We start from the raw sequence: 20,774 nt of genomic DNA on the forward strand, positions 1-20,774 counted from the left end.
ATAATCACAAGTGAAAACGTAATGTAAGTAGCAAGAGGTAGATTGTGTTGTGTGAATGAAGGGCGTGGAGTAGCGGATGACGTTGGATCAGGCAGATATTTGTTTTTTTAAAATTTGAAATTGTAATAGGCCGTGTCGTAGTATAATGAAACAAGTACATTTGCCCTGAAATGGCGTACAGTGTGTTAGACGATTGTGTAAAGACAGAGAGGGAGCTACAGGACTACCTGGAAACACTTGGTGAACCCTTTCCGTACCTCAGTTCTAGATGATTTGAGAGTGTTTACTTGCACTGCAGTTGCACAACAGCATATAAACTGATATTTTGAAGTGAATGATGAATGATAGGCTTTGTAAGAAATACTGGTATGTGATTAGTAGATTATGTTTTGAAACCCAAAATTATTTTTACCACAGAAGTTTGTGATTTGTAGGTATGATGTGAGTGAGCTTTGGGCCGAAGATGGTGGTTAGTTGGGCAGGATGAGTATTTAAATGGTTTTCAATAGAGTGGATATTAGTGACACTGGCTTGTTGCCATAATGTGTTTGTTCATAACAGTGTACTCAGTTGTGTAGAAGATTTAGGTGAGAAAGAGACAGTTGTTGAATATGACATAAATAGCTAGAAATGAAGTAAGTAGTAATTTCCTGCTAGGTGTAGTTTGGGTATGGTGTGTCTCAGTGAGAGATAAATCTTGAAATTGAAGGGTTGTTCCTAGCTACAGTCTTGGAAACTATGTATCTGCTGTTGACTCCAATGTTTTCAAGATTACTTGTGTACAAAATTGGGCAGACTTTGCAGTTTCTTCTTCAGTAAATCAGTGGAAGGTGGTGCAGATAATGGTAAAAATGTTCAGTGCCTCCTGTGAGTTGTTGATGCTGCTTGTCTTTTAAGTAAAATTGATAGGGGCTCTTGATTGACCCAGCCATACACAGAGCTGGTGCATACTTGGCTTGAGAAGACTTTGGTCAGTAAATGATGAAATACCAACACAGTGCTCACAACAAAGCTCCTTTCCCTGCATTCTAGTTTCCCTCGGGTATAGAGTGACATGATATTGGCAGAGGATGTGCAGATAATCACTTTGATCAGGCTGTTTGTTTTTTTAATGCTCTTTTACCAGAATCCATGCATAGTGATAACTGTGTTCTCTGGTGGAACACGATGAGAACATTGTGTGAAGTGCACAGAAGTAGCTATTTGAGTATGTATGAAAATGTGAGGTAACCACTGTTACTCCTAAATTTCTGTGGAATTAAGTTTTCTGTATGTGTGTGTGTGTGTGTGTGTGTGTGTGAGGTTCAAGTTGGTAGTTTATATGTTGCAAGCGAAAGAAGCTTTTTAGTAAACTGAGGCACTAGCATTAGTTTCCTGTTCACTGTGACAAGGAAGCTAGTATAAAAAGTAGTTTGTGGTTTTGCTTGCAAAGAAGTGCTCATGGGATGAAAGCACTGCTTGGGATTATTCTGAGATGATGGGGGGATTGCTAAACATGTAGCATTTTAGTAAGGAGCTTGTCGGAGTAGTTGTATAGTTGTAAAATTATTTGTTATTTTATGAGAAATTTCTGTATTCATAGCACATGGGCCATCATAGTTGAAGCATACAGATTGGCATGGTATGCGTAGGTCTGTAAAATGTCCTGACAGTGATGTTCATAGAGACTTGTTGTATACTTTGATTCTTCATCTGTTTAACAGTAGACATAAGAAATGTATTAGTGGAGCAAGTAGCTGTGAAATTACTGGTGTATGATTGATAGTATGGACGTGGCGCTGAATTGAAGTGTTTGTTCAGCTGTGGGTGTTTTCATAATTGCCATGTGAGGAAAAGCAATACTCGTGATAGGCGAAAAGAGATACAGAGAGAAACACATTTGTTGCGAGTATTGTATGTCAGCAGCTCCAAGGGCGGGTATCAAGTAAGACGCAAAGTGAAACGAAAGAGGAAGTATGCATGAAAGAGGCCAAATATCGACAAGAGTTCGCACTGTTAGAGTGAGGTGAATGAGCTAGTGCTGTGCGAAAAATTTCGAAGAGAGAGGCGGTTTTAAAGAAAGCACAAGAGTCCTATGAATGCCCTCTTGTGTGTTTCTCTTTCAGTGGCTATTTGGCGTGTCTGCTTGCGCCGTAGAATGCTACTGTATGTGCCCCAGGCCGCCATCTAGCGGCCGGAGGTGCAAGCGGTGTTTACATATAGTCTCGCCTGAGGCAATGGTCTCTCATTTCGGAACGCAAGAAGCACTGGTAGCGCACAAAATAGCTGAGCGAGATCATGGCGGCCAAGTAAGAGTAGAAGTAGGTTCTTTGCAGAATGTCGGAGCTTGTAAATCGCGAAATGTGAAGAGTGTGTCGTATTCTCGTAGGGCGTGTTGACGGTCTCGTGGCATAAGTAGCGAGCGGTGATAGCTTGCAAGCAAGATCATACTTCACAGGATCATTTCTGTAGTATGTCTTCAACTCTCTCTAGTTCAAAGCTGGAGTAGACGTAACCACGATGATGAGTGGTAGCACTCTCCCTGAGCGTGAGGCTTGCGATCGAGATTCATCGCATCTTGGTTGTAATCGATGATCGTTCACCACATTCTGAGGGATGTGGGAAGGGAATAGCGCTTTCCGAGTGGTGGTTTTATTATATAGATCAGAAGCGTAAGTCATACCTTTGGTATCGGGACCCGCGTCGTTGCAGAAATGTCGCTGCAGGTTGTGGAAGGACATTGATTGCGACATGTCATGAAAGCCTTGTGGAAGTTTCTCGAGTGTCACGGGGACGAGGCATTTGATTTGGCCTGCTCCAAGTGCTAGGCTTGGATGACAACGACGTACTTTTGAGTTACAAGACTGAGTGAGCAACACAAGAAGAGTGCAATTGATGACCATAAAAAGCTGACACACAACACAGTGTTGATAATCACCACTAATGCATGATGTACGAAACATTTAGGAGGAGCACGTTTGGCTAGCAAACATGAATTGAGCGATTTGCAAGGCACTGTTACCTGCAAGAAGGAATGCATGAAATTGGCAAATGAATAAGACTGGTTCAAATACTATCGACAGAAATTTTATTTCTGTTGTCAACTAGTATTAATTAGATGTGTGGGAGTAGGGGGATATTTCCCTTGCACCATACATCTACATACACGTTGCGTCTGATGTGGCCTAGTTTTGCGTACAAAGAACTGTCTAGTTGTCAGTTTTTTCAGTGAACGAATGTGGTAGGGAGGAGAGAGATTAGTGTTAGATGCAGAGCAGTGCGGGCAGTTGTGTGTCGGACGTTGTATGTCGGACGGTGAGTCGCCGACAGGAATTAGGCGTGCTGCCATCTGTCGGCAGGTGAGGTAATGAAGCAGCTTGAATGGTGACAGAAATGATGAAAATAGTTAACTAAAGAGTAATAGCGACGACATTTGGCAGACACGTGTTTCAGCGTTGACAGTTAGTTTGGGGTGTGTGCTTGCATGACACTGGAAGTCTGTTGACGGTAGAGAAGTAGACAAGACGGAAAGAATTTTCCGCGTTCTCGCGGAGAAGTAATAGAGAAGCAGCCATAAGTATTGAAGTGAGGGCGTTGATCGGCACTCTGGTTTCCCTTCAAAACGAATAAATCTTTCGCCTTTTACTAAAGATTTCCGTGGAGGGGAACATTAAATGGGTCTATAAGGTATTTTTCGTAGTGCCCGGCTATTGCTGAGCCATAATCACAAGTGAAAACGTAATGTAAGTAGCAAGAGGTAGATTGTGTTGTGTGAATGAAGGGCGTGGAGTAGCGGATGACGTTGGATCAGGCAGATATTTGTTTTTTTAAAATTTGAAATTGTAATAGGCCGTGTCGTAGTATAATGAAACAAGTACATTTGCCCTGAAATGGCGTACAGTGTGTTAGACGATTGTGTAAAGACAGAGAGGGAGCTACAGGACTACCTGGAAACACTTGGTGAACCCTTTCCGTACCTCAGTTCTAGATGATTTGAGAGTGTTTACTTGCACTGCAGTTGCACAACAGCATATAAACTGATATTTTGAAGTGAATGATGAATGATAGGCTTTGTAAGAAATACTGGTATGTGATTAGTAGATTATGTTTTGAAACCCAAAATTATTTTTACCACAGAAGTTTGTGATTTGTAGGTATGATGTGAGTGAGCTTTGGGCCGAAGATGGTGGTTAGTTGGGCAGGATGAGTATTTAAATGGTTTTCAATAGAGTGGATATTAGTGACACTGGCTTGTTGCCATAATGTGTTTGTTCATAACAGTGTACTCAGTTGTGTAGAAGATTTAGGTGAGAAAGAGACAGTTGTTGAATATGACATAAATAGCTAGAAATGAAGTAAGTAGTAATTTCCTGCTAGGTGTAGTTTGGGTATGGTGTGTCTCAGTGAGAGATAAATCTTGAAATTGAAGGGTTGTTCCTAGCTACAGTCTTGGAAACTATGTATCTGCTGTTGACTCCAATGTTTTCAAGATTACTTGTGTACAAAATTGGGCAGACTTTGCAGTTTATTCTTCAGTAAATCAGTGGAAGGTGGTGCAGATAATGGTAAAAATGTTCAGTGCCTCCTGTGAGTTGTTGATGCTGCTTGTCTTTTAAGTAAAATTGATAGGGGCTCTTGATTGACCCAGCCATACACAGAGCTGGTGCATACTTGGCTTGAGAAGACTTTGGTCAGTAAATGATGAAATACCAACACAGTGCTCACAACAAAGCTCCTTTCCCTGCATTCTAGTTTCCCTCGGGTATAGAGTGACATGATATTGGCAGAGGATGTGCAGATAATCACTTTGATCAGGCTGTTTGTTTTTTTAATGCTCTTTTACCAGAATCCATGCATAGTGATAACTGTGTTCTCTGGTGGAACACGATGAGAACATTGTGTGAAGTGCACAGAAGTAGCTATTTGAGTATGTATGAAAATGTGAGGTAACCACTGTTACTCCTAAATTTCTGTGGAATTAAGTTTTCTGTATGTGTGTGTGTGTGTGTGTGTGTGTGTGTGTGTGTGTGTGTGTGTGTGTGCGTGTGTGAGGTTCAAGTTGGTAGTTTATATGTTGCAAGCGGAAAAAGCTTTTTAGTAAACTGAGGCACTAGCATTAGTTTCCTGTTCACTGTGACAAGGAAGCTAGTATAAAAAGTAGTTTGTGGTTTTGCTTGCAAAGAAGTGCTCATGGGATGAAAGCACTGCTTGGGATTATTCTGAGATGATGGGGGGATTGCTAAACATGTAGCATTTTAGTAAGGAGCTTGTCGGAGTAGTTGTATAGTTGTAAAATTATTTGTTATTTTATGAGAAATTTCTGTATTCATAGCACATGGGCCATCATAGTTGAAGCATACAGATTGGCATGGTATGCGTAGGTCTGTAAAATGTCCTGACAGTGATGTTCATAGAGACTTGTTGTATACTTTGATTCTTCATCTGTTTAACAGTAGACATAAGAAATGTATTAGTGGAGCAAGTAGCTGTGAAATTACTGGTGTATGATTGATAGTATGGACGTGGCGCTGAATTGAAGTGTTTGTTCAGCTGTGGGTGTTTTCATAATTGCCATGTGAGGAAAAGCAATACTCGTGATAGGCGAAAAGAGATACAGAGAGAAACACATTTGTTGCGAGTATTGTATGTCAGCAGCTCCAAGGGCGGGTATCAAGTAAGACGCAAAGTGAAACGAAAGAGGAAGTATGCATGAAAGAGGCCAAATATCGACAAGAGTTCGCACTGTTAGAGTGAGGTGAATGAGCTAGTGCTGTGCGAAAAATTTCGAAGAGAGAGGCGGTTTTAAAGAAAGCACAAGAGTCCTATGAATGCCCTCTTGTGTGTTTCTCTTTCAGTGGCTATTTGGCGTGTCTGCTTGCGCCGTAGAATGCTACTGTATGTGCCCCAGGCCGCCATCTAGCGGCCGGAGGTGCAAGCGGTGTTTACATACAGTCTCGCCTGAGGCAATGGTCTCTCATTTCGGAACGCAAGAAGCACTGGTAGCGCACAAAATAGCTGAGCGAGATCATGGCGGCCAAGTAAGAGTAGAAGTAGGTTCTTTGCAGAATGTCGGAGCTTGTAAATCGCGAAATGTGAAGAGTGTGTCGTATTCTCGTAGGGCGTGTTGACGGTCTCGTGGCATAAGTAGCGAGCGGTGATAGCTTGCAAGCAAGATCATACTTCACAGGATCATTTCTGTAGTATGTCTTCAACTCTCTCTAGTTCAAATCTGGAGTAGACGTAACCACGATGATGAGTGGTAGCACTCTCCATGAGCGTGAGGCTTGCGATCGAGATTCATCGCATCTTGGTTGTAATCGATGATCGTTCACCACATTCTGAGGGATGTGGGAAGGGAATAGCGCTTTCCGAGTGGTGGTTTTATTATATAGATCAGAAGCGTAAGTCATACCTTTGGTATCGGGACCCGCGTCGTTGCAGAAATGTCGCTGCAGCTTGTGGAAGGACTTTGATTGCGACATGTCATGAAAGCCTTGTGGAAGTTTCTCGAGTGTCACGGGGACGAGCCATTTGATTTGGCCTGCTCCAAGTGCTAGGCTTGGATGACAACGACGTACTTTTGAGTTACAAGACTGAGTGAGCAACACAAGAAGAGTGCAATTGATGACGATAAAAAGCTGACACACAACACAGTGTTGATAATCACCACTAATGCATGATGTACGAAACATTTAGGAGGAGCACGTTTGGCTAGCAAACATGAATTGAGCGATTTGCAAGGCACTGTTATCTGCAAGAAGGAATGCATGAAATTGGCAAATGAATAAGACTGGTTCAAATACTATCGACAGAAATTTTACTTCTGTTGTCAACTAGTATTAATTAGATGTGTGGGAGTAGGGGGATATTTCCCTTGCACCATACATCTACATACACGTTGCGTCTGATGTGGCCTAGTTTTGCGTACAAAGAACTGTCTAGTTGTCAGTTTTTTCAGTGAACGAATGTGGTAGGGAGGAGAGAGATTAGTGTTAGATGCAGAGCAGTGCGGGCAGTTGTGTGTCGGACGTTGTATGTCGGACGGTGAGTCGCCGACAGGAATTAGGCGTGCTGCCATCTGTCGGCAGGTGAGGTAATGAAGCAGCTTGAATGGTGACAGAAATGATGAAAATAGTTAACTAAAGAGTAATAGCGACGACATTTGGCAGACACGTGTTTCAGCGTTGACAGTTAGTTTGGGGTGTGTGCTTGCATGACACTGGAAGTCTGTTGACGGTAGAGAAGTAGACAAGACGGAAAGAATTTTCCGCGTTCTCGCGGAGAAGTAATAGAGAAGCAGCCATAAGTATTGAAGTGAGGGCGTTGATCGGCACTCTGGTTTCCCTTCAAAACGAATAAATCTTTCGCCTTTTACTAAAGATTTCCGTGGAGGGGAACATTAAATGGGTCTATAAGGTATTTTTCGTAGTGCCCGGCTATTGCTGAGCCATAATCACAAGTGAAAACGTAATGTAAGTAGCAAGAGGTAGATTGTGTTGTGTGAATGAAGGGCGTGGAGTAGCGGATGACGTTGGATCAGGCAGATATTTGTTTTTTTAAAATTTGAAATTGTAATAGGCCGTGTCGTAGTATAATGAAACAAGTACATTTGCCCTGAAATGGCGTACAGTGTGTTAGACGATTGTGTAAAGACAGAGAGGGAGCTACAGGACTACCTGGAAACACTTGGTGAACCCTTTCCGTACCTCAGTTCTAGATGATTTGAGAGTGTTTACTTGCACTGCAGTTGCACAACAGCATATAAACTGATATTTTGAAGTGAATGATGAATGATAGGCTTTGTAAGAAATACTGGTATGTGATTAGTAGATTATGTTTTGAAACCCAAAATTATTTTTACCACAGAAGTTTGTGATTTGTAGGTATGATGTGAGTGAGCTTTGGGCCGAAGATGGTGGTTAGTTGGGCAGGATGAGTATTTAAATGGTTTTCAATAGAGTGGATATTAGTGACACTGGCTTGTTGCCATAATGTGTTTGTTCATAACAGTGTACTCAGTTGTGTAGAAGATTTAGGTGAGAAAGAGACAGTTGTTGAATATGACATAAATAGCTAGAAATGAAGTAAGTAGTAATTTCCTGCTAGGTGTAGTTTGGGTATGGTGTGTCTCAGTGAGAGATAAATCTTGAAATTGAAGGGTTGTTCCTAGCTACAGTCTTGGAAACTATGTATCTGCTGTTGACTCCAATGTTTTCAAGATTACTTGTGTACAAAATTGGGCAGACTTTGCAGTTTATTCTTCAGTAAATCAGTGGAAGGTGGTGCAGATAATGGTAAAAATGTTCAGTGCCTCCTGTGAGTTGTTGATGCTGCTTGTCTTTTAAGTAAAATTGATAGGGGCTCTTGATTGACCCAGCCATACACAGAGCTGGTGCATACTTGGCTTGAGAAGACTTTGGTCAGTAAATGATGAAATACCAACACAGTGCTCACAACAAAGCTCCTTTCCCTGCATTCTAGTTTCCCTCGGGTATAGAGTGACATGATATTGGCAGAGGATGTGCAGATAATCACTTTGATCAGGCTGTTTGTTTTTTTAATGCTCTTTTACCAGAATCCATGCATAGTGATAACTGTGTTCTCTGGTGGAACACGATGAGAACATTGTGTGAAGTGCACAGAAGTAGCTATTTGAGTATGTATGAAAATGTGAGGTAACCACTGTTACTCCTAAATTTCTGTGGAATTAAGTTTTCTGTATGTGTGTGTGTGTGTGTGTGTGTGTGTGAGGTTCAAGTTGGTAGTTTATATGTTGCAAGCGGAAAAAGCTTTTTAGTAAACTGAGGCACTAGCATTAGTTTCCTGTTCACTGTGACAAGGAAGCTAGTATAAAAAGTAGTTTGTGGTTTTGCTTGCAAAGAAGTGCTCATGGGATGAAAGCACTGCTTGGGATTATTCTGAGATGATGGGGGGATTGCTAAACATGTAGCATTTTAGTAAGGAGCTTGTCGGAGTAGTTGTATAGTTGTAAAATTATTTGTTATTTTATGAGAAATTTCTGTATTCATAGCACATGGGCCATCATAGTTGAAGCATACAGATTGGCATGGTATGCGTAGGTCTGTAAAATGTCCTGACAGTGATGTTCATAGAGACTTGTTGTATACTTTGATTCTTCATCTGTTTAACAGTAGACAAAAGAAATGTATTAGTGGAGCAAGTAGCTGTGAAATTACTGGTGTATGATTGATAGTATGGACGTGGCGCTGAATTGAAGTGTTTGTTCAGCTGTGGGTGTTTTCATAATTGCCATGTGAGGAAAAGCAATACTCGTGATAGGCGAAAAGAGATACAGAGAGAAACACATTTGTTGCGAGTATTGTATGTCAGCAGCTCCAAGGGCGGGTATCAAGTAAGACGCAAAGTGAAACGAAAGAGGAAGTATGCATGAAAGAGGCCAAATATCGACAAGAGTTCGCACTGTTAGAGTGAGGTGAATGAGCTAGTGCTGTGCGAAAAATTTCGAAGAGAGAGGCGGTTTTAAAGAAAGCACAAGAGTCCTATGAATGCCCTCTTGTGTGTTTCTCTTTCAGTGGCTATTTGGCGTGTCTGCTTGCGCCGTAGAATGCTACTGTATGTGCCCCAGGCCGCCATCTAGCGGCCGGAGGTGCAAGCGGTGTTTACATACAGTCTCGCCTGAGGCAATGGTCTCTCATTTCGGAACGCAAGAAGCACTGGTAGCGCACAAAATAGCTGAGCGAGATCATGGCGGCCAAGTAAGAGTAGAAGTAGGTTCTTTGCAGAATGTCGGAGCTTGTAAATCGCGAAATGTGAAGAGTGTGTCGTATTCTCATAGGGCGTGTTGACGGTCTCGTGGCATAAGTAGCGAGCGGTGATAGCTTGCAAGCAAGATCATACTTCACAGGATCATTTCTGTAGTATGTCTTCAACTCTCTCTAGTTCAAAGCTGGAGTAGACGTAACCACGATGATGAGTGGTAGCACTCTCCCTGAGCGTGAGGCTTGCGATCGAGATTCATCGCATCTTGGTTGTAATCGATGATCGTTCACCACATTCTGAGGGATGTGGGAAGGGAATAGCGCTTTCCGAGTGGTGGTTTTATTATATAGATCAGAAGCGTAAGTCATACCTTTGGTATCGGGACCCGCGTCGTTGCAGAAATGTCGCTGCAGGTTGTGGAAGGACTTTGATTGCGACATGTCATGAAAGCCTTGTGGAAGTTTCTCGAGTGTCACGGGGACGAGGCATTTGATTTGGCCTGCTCCAAGTGCTAGGCTTGGATGACAACGACGTACTTTTGAGTTACAAGACTGAGTGAGCAACACAAGAAGAGTGCAATTGATGACGATAAAATGCTGACACACAACACAGTGTTGATAATCACCACTAATGCATGATGTACGAAACATTTAGGAGGAGCACGTTTGGCTAGCAAACATGAATTGAGCGATTTGCAAGGCACTGTTATCTGCAAGAAGGAATGCATGAAATTGGCAAATGAATAAGACTGGTTCGAATACTATCGACAGAAATTTTATTTCTGTTGTCAACTAGTATTAATTAGATGTGTGGGAGTAGGGGGATATTTCCCTTGCACCATACATCTACATACACGTTGCGTCTGATGTGGCCTAGTTTTGCGTACAAAGAACTGTCTAGTTGTCAGTTTTTTTCAGTGAACGAATGTGGTAGGGAGGAGAGAGATTAGTGTTAGATGCAGAGCAGTGCGGGCAGTTGTGTGTCGGACGTTGTATGTCGGACGGTGAGTCGCCGACAGGAATTAGGCGTGCTGCCATCTGTCGGCAGGTGAGGTAATGAAGCAGCTTGAATGGTGACAGAAATGATGAAAATAGTTAACTAAAGAGTAATAGCGACGACATTTGGCAGACACGTGTTTCAGCGTTGACAGTTAGTTTGGGGTGTGTGCTTGCATGACACTGGAAGTCTGTTGACGGTAGAGAAGTAGACAAGACGGAAAGAATTTTCCGCGTTCTCGCGGAGAAGTAATAGAGAAGCAGCCATAAGTATTGAAGTGAGGGCGTTGATCGGCACTCTGGTTTCCCTTCAAAACGAATAAATCTTTCGCCTTTTACTAAAGATTTCCGTGGAGGGGAACATTAAATGAGTCTATAAGGTATTTTTCGTAGTGCTCGGCTATTGCTGAGCCATAATCACAAGTGAAAACGTAATGTAAGTAGCAAGAGGTAGATTGTGTTGTGTGAATGAAGGGCGTGGAGTAGCGGATGACGTTGGATCAGGCAGATATTTGTTTTTTTAAAATTTGAAATTGTAATAGGCCGTGTCGTAGTATAATGAAACAAGTACATTTGCCCTGAAATGGCGTACAGTGTGTTAGACGATTGTGTAAAGACAGAGAGGGAGCTACAGGACTACCTGGAAACACTTGGTGAACCCTTTCCGTACCTCAGTTCTAGATGATTTGAGAGTGTTTACTTGCACTGCAGTTGCACAACAGCATATAAACTGATATTTTGAAGTGAATGATGAATGATAGGCTTTGTAAGAAATACTGGTATGTGATTAGTAGATTATGTTTTGAAACCCAAAATTATTTTTACCACAGAAGTTTGTGATTTGTAGGTATGATGTGAGTGAGCTTTGGGCCGAAGATGGTGGTTAGTTGGGCAGGATGAGTATTTAAATGGTTTTCAATAGAGTGGATATTAGTGACACTGGCTTGTTGCCATAATGTGTTTGTTCATAACAGTGTACTCAGTTGTGTAGAAGATTTAGGTGAGAAAGAGACAGTTGTTGAATATGACATAAATAGCTAGAAATGAAGTAAGTAGTAATTTCCTGCTAGGTGTAGTTTGGGTATGGTGTGTCTCAGTGAGAGATAAATCTTGAAATTGAAGGGTTGTTCCTAGCTACAGTCTTGGAAACTATGTATCTGCTGTTGACTCCAATGTTTTCAAGATTACTTGTGTACAAAATTGGGCAGACTTTGCAGTTTCTTCTTCAGTAAATCAGTGGAAGGTGGTGCAGATAATGGTAAAAATGTTCAGTGCCTCCTGTGAGTTGTTGATGCTGCTTGTCTTTTAAGTAAAATTGATAGGGGCTCTTGATTGACCCAGCCATACACAGAGCTGGTGCATACTTGGCTTGAGAAGACTTTGGTCAGTAAATGATGAAATACCAACACAGTGCTCACAACAAAGCTCCTTTCCCTGCATTCTAGTTTCCCTCGGGTATAGAGTGACATGATATTGGCAGAGGATGTGCAGATAATCACTTTGATCAGGCTGTTTGTTTTTTTAATGCTCTTTTACCAGAATCCATGCATAGTGATAACTGTGTTCTCTGGTGGAACACGATGAGAACATTGTGTGAAGTGCACAGAAGTAGCTATTTGAGTATGTATGAAAATGTGAGGTAACCACTGTTACTCCTAAATTTCTGTGGAATTAAGTTTTCTGTATGTGTGTGTGTGTGTGTGTGTGTGTGTGAGGTTCAAGTTGGTAGTTTATATGTTGCAAGCGGAAAAAGCTTTTTAGTAAACTGAGGCACTAGCATTAGTTTCCTGTTCACTGTGACAAGGAAGCTAGTATAAAAAGTAGTTTGTGGTTTTGCTTGCAAAGAAGTGCTCATGGGATGAAAGCACTGCTTGGGATTATTCTGAGATGATGGGGGGATTGCTAAACATGTAGCATTTTAGTAAGGAGCTTGTCGGAGTAGTTGTATAGTTGTAAAATTATTTGTTATTTTATGAGAAATTTCTGTATTCATAGCACATGGGCCATCATAGTTGAAGCATACAGATTGGCATGGTATGCGTAGGTCTGTAAAATGTCCTGACAGTGATGTTCATAGAGACTTGTTGTATACTTTGATTCTTCATCTGTTTAACAGTAGACAAAAGAAATGTATTAGTGGAGCAAGTAGCTGTGAAATTACTGGTGTATGATTGATAGTATGGACGTGGCGCTGAATTGAAGTGTTTGTTCAGCTGTGGGTGTTTTCATAATTGCCATGTGAGGAAAAGCAATACTCGTGATAGGCGAAAAGAGATACAGAGAGAAACACATTTGTTGCGAGTATTGTATGTCAGCAGCTCCAAGGGCGGGTATCAAGTAAGACGCAAAGTGAAACGAAAGAGGAAGTATGCATGAAAGAGGCCAAATATCGACAAGAGTTCGCACTGTTAGAGTGAGGTGAATGAGCTAGTGCTGTGCGAAAAATTTCGAAGAGAGAGGCGGTTTTAAAGAAAGCACAAGAGTCCTATGAATGCCCTCTTGTGTGTTTCTCTTTCAGTGGCTATTTGGCGTGTCTGCTTGCGCCGTAGAATGCTACTGTATGTGCCCCAGGCCGCCATCTAGCGGCCGGAGGTGCAAGCGGTGTTTACATACAGTCTCGCCTGAGGCAATGGTCTCTCATTTCGGAACGCAAGAAGCACTGGTAGCGCACAAAATAGCTGAGCGAGATCATGGCGGCCAAGTAAGAGTAGAAGTAGGTTCTTTGCAGAATGTCGGAGCTTGTAAATCGCGAAATGTGAAGAGTGTGTCGTATTCTCGTAGGGCGTGTTGACGGTCTCGTGGCATAAGTAGCGAGCGGTGATAGCTTGCAAGCAAGATCATACTTCACAGGATCATTTCTGTAGTATGTCTTCAACTCTCTCTAGTTCAAAGCTGGAGTAGACGTAACCACGATGATGAGTGGTAGCACTCTCCCTGAGCGTGAGGCTTGCGATCGAGATTCATCGCATCTTGGTTGTAATCGATGATCGTTCACCACATTCTGAGGGATGTGGGAAGGGAATAGCGCTTTCCGAGTGGTGGTTTTATTATATAGATCAGAAGCGTAAGTCTCCCCCTGCGGGTCCGGGGATTAGAATAGGCCCGCGGTATTCCTGCCTGTCGTAAGAGGCGACTAAAAGGAGTCCATCCCCCTCACGGGGGTAGTTCGCGCCTGCGTCCGGAGACGGACGGTTCCACGACCTATCATCGTGGTCCTTTTGGTTTTTTCACTTCTCGTTTCTTCCTTCCTTTTGTTGGTTCCTTTCTTTGCTCTTCTCCACCTCACTGTCTTCCTTACTCTTTCCCTTGCCTTCTCCTTGCCTTCTCATTGCCTTTTTCTCCTTGCCTTCTCATTGCCTTTTTCTCCTTGCCTTCTCATTGCCTTTTTCTCCTTGCCTTCTCATTGCCTTCTTCTCCTTGCCTTCTTATTGCCTTCTTCCCCTTGCTTTCTCATTGCCTTCTTCTCCTTGCCTTCTCTGGTCTCCGCCTCGGCGTTTGAGACAGTCTGTCCTCTTTCTCCCTCTCTCTCTTCTTTTTCCTCTTCTTCCTTCCTCCCTGTGCGTGCCTGAAGGCCGACCCACGCGTTCGCACGCGTAGCCGGTGACGGGGTAACGCGTAAGTCCCCGCCCTGGGTAGACATGTAAGGCACGCGCGTACCCCCTGGTAAAGGCCAGGCCCGGGGAGGGGTGATTGCCTGAGCTGATACCTTCTGACCATGCCGATTGGTCCCTCCGTCTGTTTCTCGGGAGGTGTGACCTGAGGTGTAAACATTCACCTAAGGCGGGAGTGCCCTCTGAGAGGGTCCCCACAAGGAAGGAGCGCGCCATCGGAGACGCTGGCAATCATGGGGGATTCCTCCGCAATGGATTCTACTCCATCTCTTTCGACTTCGACCCAAAAACGGAAACGTGACCAGCCATCAGTGACAAAAGTACTACCGCCTGCCCCACAGTTCCTCGTAGTTTCTCGAACTGAGGACGGAAAGGATTTTTCCTCTGTCAACCCTTTCGTTATTCAGAAGGGCGTAGATGCCATAGCCGGATCTGTCAAATCCTGTACCAGGTTGCGTAACGGCACCTTATTACTGGAAACTGAGAATGCCTTTCAGGCACAAAAACTGCTTCGGGCCACCCTCCTGTACACGTTCCCTGTCCGGGTGGAGGCCCACCGAACTTTGAATTCGTCTCGTGGTGTGGTCTATACTGGCTCCCTCGACGGATTGACTGACGAGGAGCTTCAATCATTCCTCGCTGAGCAGGGCGTGACGGCTGTCCATAGGGTCATGAAAAAGGTCAACAATGACCTTGTACCGACCCGGACAATTTTCTTGACCTTCGATAGTGTTAAGCTGCCATCGCGCATCAAGGCGGGCTACGAGGTTATTTCTGTTCGCCCCTATATCCCGACACCTACGCGCTGCTACCAGTGTCAGCGTTTCAATCACACTCGACAGTCTTGTTCCAATGCGGCTAAATGTGTCACCTGTGGCAGGGATGCCCATGAGGGTGACTGTCCACCTCCGTCTCCTCGTTGTGTGAACTGTCAGGGTGACCATGCAGCATCCTCCCGCGACTGTCCTGTCTATAAGGAAGAACGCTGTATCCAGGAAATTCGGGTCAAAGAGAAAGTGTCCACCTCGGCTGCTCGCAAGCTATTGGCTAGTAGGAAGCCCACGCTGCTCCCAGCGGGGAAATACAGTACTGTCCTCGCCTCTCCTCGGACTACCCGGGAGGTAGCAACCCAGACATGCGATCTGACCTTCAGCACCACGGTCGTCCGTTCGGCCAGTGCTAAGATCGCGCGGTCGACGTCTCCTCTTCCTCCCATCACCCCACAGACACGAGCACCTTCTTCAGCTTCTGCTAAAACGAAGACACCGAAGTCAGATGCACGGGCCTTCAAGAAGGAACCATCCCGTGCAGACTTCCTCCGTACCTCGACCTCACAGCCTTCTACCGGTACTTCCACTACACGTCCTTCCAAAAAGGCGCATAGGAAGCACAGTTCTCCTTCCCCGCCACGGCGCATTTCTTCTCTTGCGCCACCCAGCGGCTGCCGCCCCAGGCCGTCATCCGTTTCGCCTGGCCGCACCGCTGGTCGCCGTACATCTGGCCGTTCACTGGCGGAGGAAGTTCCCCCTCCCGGCCATCCTCCCGAGATGGCCGATGACCCTATAGACCCAATGGACGATGACTGTCCGCCTACTGATAGCGGCGGCAGTGCTCGCTCGAAGCCAGGCCCTAAGCGGCCTTCGAGGTGACCACTTCTCTCATCTTTCTTTTCTTACGATGGCACTTATTCACTGGAATATTCGCAGCATTCGCTCCAACCGAGAGGACTTGAAGTTGCTGCTCCGCTTGCACCGTCCGCTTGTCGTAGCCCTCCAGGAAACGAAGCTACGCCCATGCGATCAAATTGCCTTGGCACACTACACCTCTGTGCGTTTTGACCTACCCCCTGTGGTAGGTATCCCAGCTCATGGAGGGGTTATGTTGCTGGTCCGGGATGATATTTACTACGATCCCATCACGTTGCACACCGGCCTGCAGGCAGTTGCCATCCGCATTACTCTCCCCACTTTTACGTTTTCCTTTTGTACCGTTTACACTCCATCGTCATCTGCCGTTACCAGGGCAGACGTGATGCAACTTATTGCTCAGCTACCTGCACCATTTTTGTTAACTGGAGACTTCAATGCCCACCATCCCCTTTGGGGCTCTCCAGCATCCTGCCCGAGGGGCTCCTTGTTAGCAGACCTTTTCAACCAGCTCGATCTTGTCTGCCTCAATACTGGCGCCCCTACTTTTCTTTCGGACACATCTCACACCTATTCCCATTTAGACCTCTCTATATGTACTCCCCAACTTGCACGCCGGTTTGAGTGGTATGCACTTTCTGATACATATTCGAGCGACCACTTCCCGTGTGTTATCCATCTCCTGCAGCATACTCCCTCTCCGTGCTCCTCTCGTTGGACCATCTCCAAGGCAGACTGGGAGCTCTTCTTCTCCAGGGCTACCTTTCAGGATCAAACCTTCACAAGCTGCGATCGTCAGGTCGCACACCTCACGGAAGTCATTCTCGCTGCTGCTGAATATTCCATCCCTCACCCTACTTCTTCTCCACGTCGCGTACCGGTCCCCTGGTGGACCGCAGCATGTAGAGACGCTTTACGTGCTCGTCGACGTGCTTTACGCACCTTTAAGCGCCACCCTACAGTGGCGAATTGTATTAATTATAAACGATTACGTGCTCAGTGTCGTCGTATTATTAAAGAAAGCAAGAAAGTCAGCTGGGCTGCTTTCACAAGCACCTTCAACAGTTCTACTCCTTCTTCTGTTGTCTGGGGTAGCCTGCGCCGGCTATCTGGCACTAAGGTCCACTCCCCAGTTTCTGGCTTGAAGGTCGCGAATGAAGTCCTTGTGGCCCCTGAGGCTGTCTCCAATGCCTTCGGCCGCTTTTTCGCCGAGGTTTCGAGCTCCGCTCATTACCACCCTGCCTTCCTCCCCCGCAAACAGGCAGAGGAGGCTAGGCCACCTGACTTCCGCTCCTCGAATTGTGAAAGTTATAATGCCCCATTCACCATGCGGGAACTCGAAACCGCACTTGGCCGATCACGGTTCTCCGCTCCAGGGCCTGATTCTATTCATATTCAGATGCTGAAGAACCTTTCTCCTGCGGGTAAAGGTTTTCTTCTTCGTACATACAATCGCATCTGGATTGAGGGACATGTTCCCGCATGCTGGCGCGAGTCTATTGTTGTCCCGATTCCTAAGCCGGGGAAGGACAAGCACTTGCCTTCCAGTTATCGACCTATCTCGCTTACCAGCTGTGTCTGTAAAGTGATGGAGCGAATGGTTAACTCTCGATTGGTTTGGCTGCTCGAGTCTCGACGCCTACTTACCAATGTACAATGTGGATTTCGAAGGCGCCGCTCTGCTGTTGACCATCTGGTTACCTTGTCGACCTTCATTATGAATAACTTCTTGCGGAAGCGCCCGACCGCGGCTGTGTTCTTTGATTTGGAGAAGGCTTACGACACCTGTTGGAGGGCGGGCATTCTCCGCACCATGCATACATGGGGCTTTCGCGGTCGCCTCCCTCTTTTTATTCATTCCTTTTTAATGGATCGACAGTTTCGGGTACGTGTGGGTTCTGTCCTGTCCGACACCTTTCGCCAGGAGAATGGGGTGCCACAGGGCTCAGTTTTGAGCGTCGCTCTCTTCGCCATCGCGATCAATCCAATAATGGATTGCCTCCCAGCTGATGTATCAGGCTCCCTTTTCGTGGACGATTTTACCATCTATTGCAGCGCGCAGTGTGCACGTGTCCTGGAGCGCTGTCTTCAGCGTTCTCTTGACCGTCTTTACTCCTGGAGTGTCGCCAATGGCTTCCGTTTTTCTGCCGAGAAGACGGTCTGTATTAACTTCTGGCGCTACAAAGAGTTTCTCCCACCGTCCTTACGACTCGGTCCCGTCGCTCTCCCACTCGTGGAGACAATCAAATTTTTAGGCCTTACCTTTGACAGGAAACTTAGCTGGTCTCCACATGTGTCATATTTGGCCGCCCGTTGTACCCGTTCTTTAAATGTCCTCCGTGTTCTCAGTGGTATGTCGTGGGGAGCGGATCGAACCGTCCTACTTCGTCTATATCGGTCGATCGTCCGCTCCAAGCTGGATTATGGGAGCTTCGTATACTCCTCTGCACGGCCATCCATCTTACGCCGCCTCAACTCCATACAACATCGGGGTTTACGACTTGCGATCGGAGCATTTTATACCAGTCCCGTAGAGAGTCTTCATGCTGACGCTGGCGAATTGCCACTCACCTACCGGCGCGATATACTGCTTTGTCGGTATGCCTGTCGGCTACTGTCAATGCCCGACCATCCGTCTTATCGTTCCTTTTTTGACGACTCTCTTGACCTTCAATACGGGTTGTATGTCTCTGCCTTGCTACCCCCTGGAGTTCGCTTTCGTCGCCTCCTTCAACACCTTCATTTTTCACTCCCTGCAACCTTTCGAGTGGGCGAGAGCCGCACGCCACCTTGGCTCCAGGCTCAGGTCCGCGTTCACCTCGACCTCAGCTCGCTCCCAAAAGAGGTCACCCCCGGTTCGGTCTACCACTCCCGTTTTTTGGAACTTCGTTCGAAGTTCAACAACATGACATTCATTTATACAGATGGCTCTAAGACCAATGACGGGGTCGGGTGTTCCTTTATTGTCGGGGCACAAAGTTTCCAATACCGGCTCCATGGCCATTGTTCGGTCTTCACAGCTGAGCTCTTTGCCCTCTACCAGGCTGTTCTTTACATCTGCCGCCACCGACATTCTGCTTATGTCATCTGCTCAGATTCCCTGAGCGCCATCCAGAGCCTCAGTGATCCGTACCCGGTTCACCCTTTCGTACACCGGATCCAACGCTCTCTTCAGCAGCTGGTGGACGTCGGTACGCCGGTTAGCTTTATGTGGGTTCCTGGCCATGTCGGTATCCCTGGGAACGAAGCTGCAGATGCCGCGGCCAAGGCTGCGGTCCTCCAGCCTCGGACAGCTTCTTGTTGTGTCCCTTCGTCCGATTTTAGCAGGGTCATTTGTCGGCGCGTTGTGTCGCTGTGGCATGCCGATTGGGCTGCACTTACCGACAACAAGCTTCGGGCCTTAAAACCTCTTCCCGTGGCTTGGACGTCCTCCTCACGCCCTTCTCGGCGGGAGGAGGTCGTTTTAGCAAGGTTAAGAATTGGACACTGCCGGTTCAGCCATCGCCATCTGCTGACGGCTGCGCCGGCGCCGTTCTGCCCATGTGGGCACTTGCTGACGGTTAGACACATTTTAATGTCCTGTCCTGATCTTAACACACTGCGCCTCGATCTTAACCTACCTAATACTTTCGATGCCATTTTAGCGGATGACCCACGAGCAGCTGCTCGTGTTCTTTGTTTTATCAATTTGACACACCTCGCTAAGGACATTTGATGATGTTTTTTAATCCTCTGCCTGTCAGTCTGTCTTTTATTGTGTTTTCCCTTTTAGTTGTTGTTGTCAACTTGTGCCTCGCGGTGCATTCTTAGAGTAGTCAGGGCGCTAATGACCATTGAAGTTGTGCGCCCGAAAACCACAAAAAAAAAAAAAAAAAAAAAAAAGAAGCGTAAGTCATACCTTTGGTATCGGGACCCGCGTCGTTGCAGAAATGTCGCTGCAGGTTGTGGAAGGACTTTGATTGCGACATGTCATGAAAGCCTTGTGGAAGTTTCTCGAGTGTCACGGGGACGAGGCATTTGATTTGGCCTGCTCCAAGTGCTAGGCTTGGATGACAACGACGTACTTTTGAGTAACAAGACTGAGTGAGCAACACAAAAAGAGTGCAATTGATGACCATAAATAGCTGACACACAACACAGTGTTGATAATCACCACTAATGCATGATGTACGAAACATTTAGGAGGAGCACGTTTGGCTAGCAAACATGAATTGAGCGATTTGCAAGGCACTGTTATCTGCAAGAAGGAATGCATGAAATTGGCAAATGAATAAGACTGGTTCAAATACTATCGACAGAAATTTTACTTCTGTTGTCAACTAGTATTAATTAGATGTGTGGGAGTAGGGGGATATTTCCCTTGCACCATACATCTACATACACGTTGCGTCTGATGTGGCCTAGTTTTGCGTACAAAGAACTGTCTAGTTGTCAGTTTTTTCAGTGAACGAATGTGGTAGGGAGGAGAGAGATTAGTGTTAGATGCAGAGCAGTGTCGGACGTTGTATGTCGGACGGTGAGTCGCCGACAGGAATTAGGCGTGCTGCCATCTGTCGGCAGGTGAGGTAATGAAGCAGCTTGAATGGTGACAGAAATGATGAAAATAGTTAACTAAAGAGTAATAGCGACGACATTTGGCAGACACGTGTTTCAGCGTTGACAGTTAGTTTGGGGTGTGTGCTTGCATGACACTGGAAGTCTGTTGACGGTAGAGAAGTAGACAAGACGGAAAGAATTTTCCGCGTTCTCGCGGAGAAGTAATAGAGAAGCAGCCATAAGTATTGAAGTGAGGGCGTTGATCG

The 20,774-nt window shown here is 45.5% G+C and overlaps 7 non-coding genes across 7 annotated transcripts; all 7 read left to right on the forward strand.

Moving 5' to 3' along the window:
* Positions 1-2,420: 2,420 nt before the first annotated feature.
* LOC124608463 lies at positions 2,421-2,627 on the forward strand. The gene has a single exon (XR_006979100.1). It is a non-coding gene; the product is annotated as a small nucleolar RNA U3 (small nucleolar RNA).
* Positions 2,628-3,580: 953 nt separating this feature from the next.
* Positions 3,581-3,699, forward strand: LOC124608693. Its single transcript, XR_006979298.1, has one exon. It is a non-coding gene; the product is annotated as a U5 spliceosomal RNA (small nuclear RNA).
* A 2,450-nt stretch (positions 3,700-6,149) lies between these two features.
* Positions 6,150-6,356, forward strand: LOC124608542. Its single transcript, XR_006979169.1, has one exon. It is a non-coding gene; the product is annotated as a small nucleolar RNA U3 (small nucleolar RNA).
* A 953-nt stretch (positions 6,357-7,309) lies between these two features.
* Positions 7,310-7,428, forward strand: LOC124608694. The gene has a single exon (XR_006979299.1). It is a non-coding gene; the product is annotated as a U5 spliceosomal RNA (small nuclear RNA).
* A 2,420-nt stretch (positions 7,429-9,848) lies between these two features.
* LOC124608464 lies at positions 9,849-10,055 on the forward strand. Its single transcript, XR_006979101.1, has one exon. It is a non-coding gene; the product is annotated as a small nucleolar RNA U3 (small nucleolar RNA).
* A 954-nt stretch (positions 10,056-11,009) lies between these two features.
* Positions 11,010-11,128, forward strand: LOC124608648. Its single transcript, XR_006979260.1, has one exon. It is a non-coding gene; the product is annotated as a U5 spliceosomal RNA (small nuclear RNA).
* Positions 11,129-13,548: 2,420 nt separating this feature from the next.
* Positions 13,549-13,755, forward strand: LOC124608466. Its single transcript, XR_006979102.1, has one exon. It is a non-coding gene; the product is annotated as a small nucleolar RNA U3 (small nucleolar RNA).
* The last annotated feature ends 7,019 nt before the right edge of the window (positions 13,756-20,774 follow it).

Source organism: Schistocerca americana, chromosome 3 (genome assembly GCF_021461395.2).
Source record: "Schistocerca americana isolate TAMUIC-IGC-003095 chromosome 3, iqSchAmer2.1, whole genome shotgun sequence".
Taxonomy (NCBI): domain Eukaryota; kingdom Metazoa; phylum Arthropoda; class Insecta; order Orthoptera; family Acrididae; genus Schistocerca; species Schistocerca americana.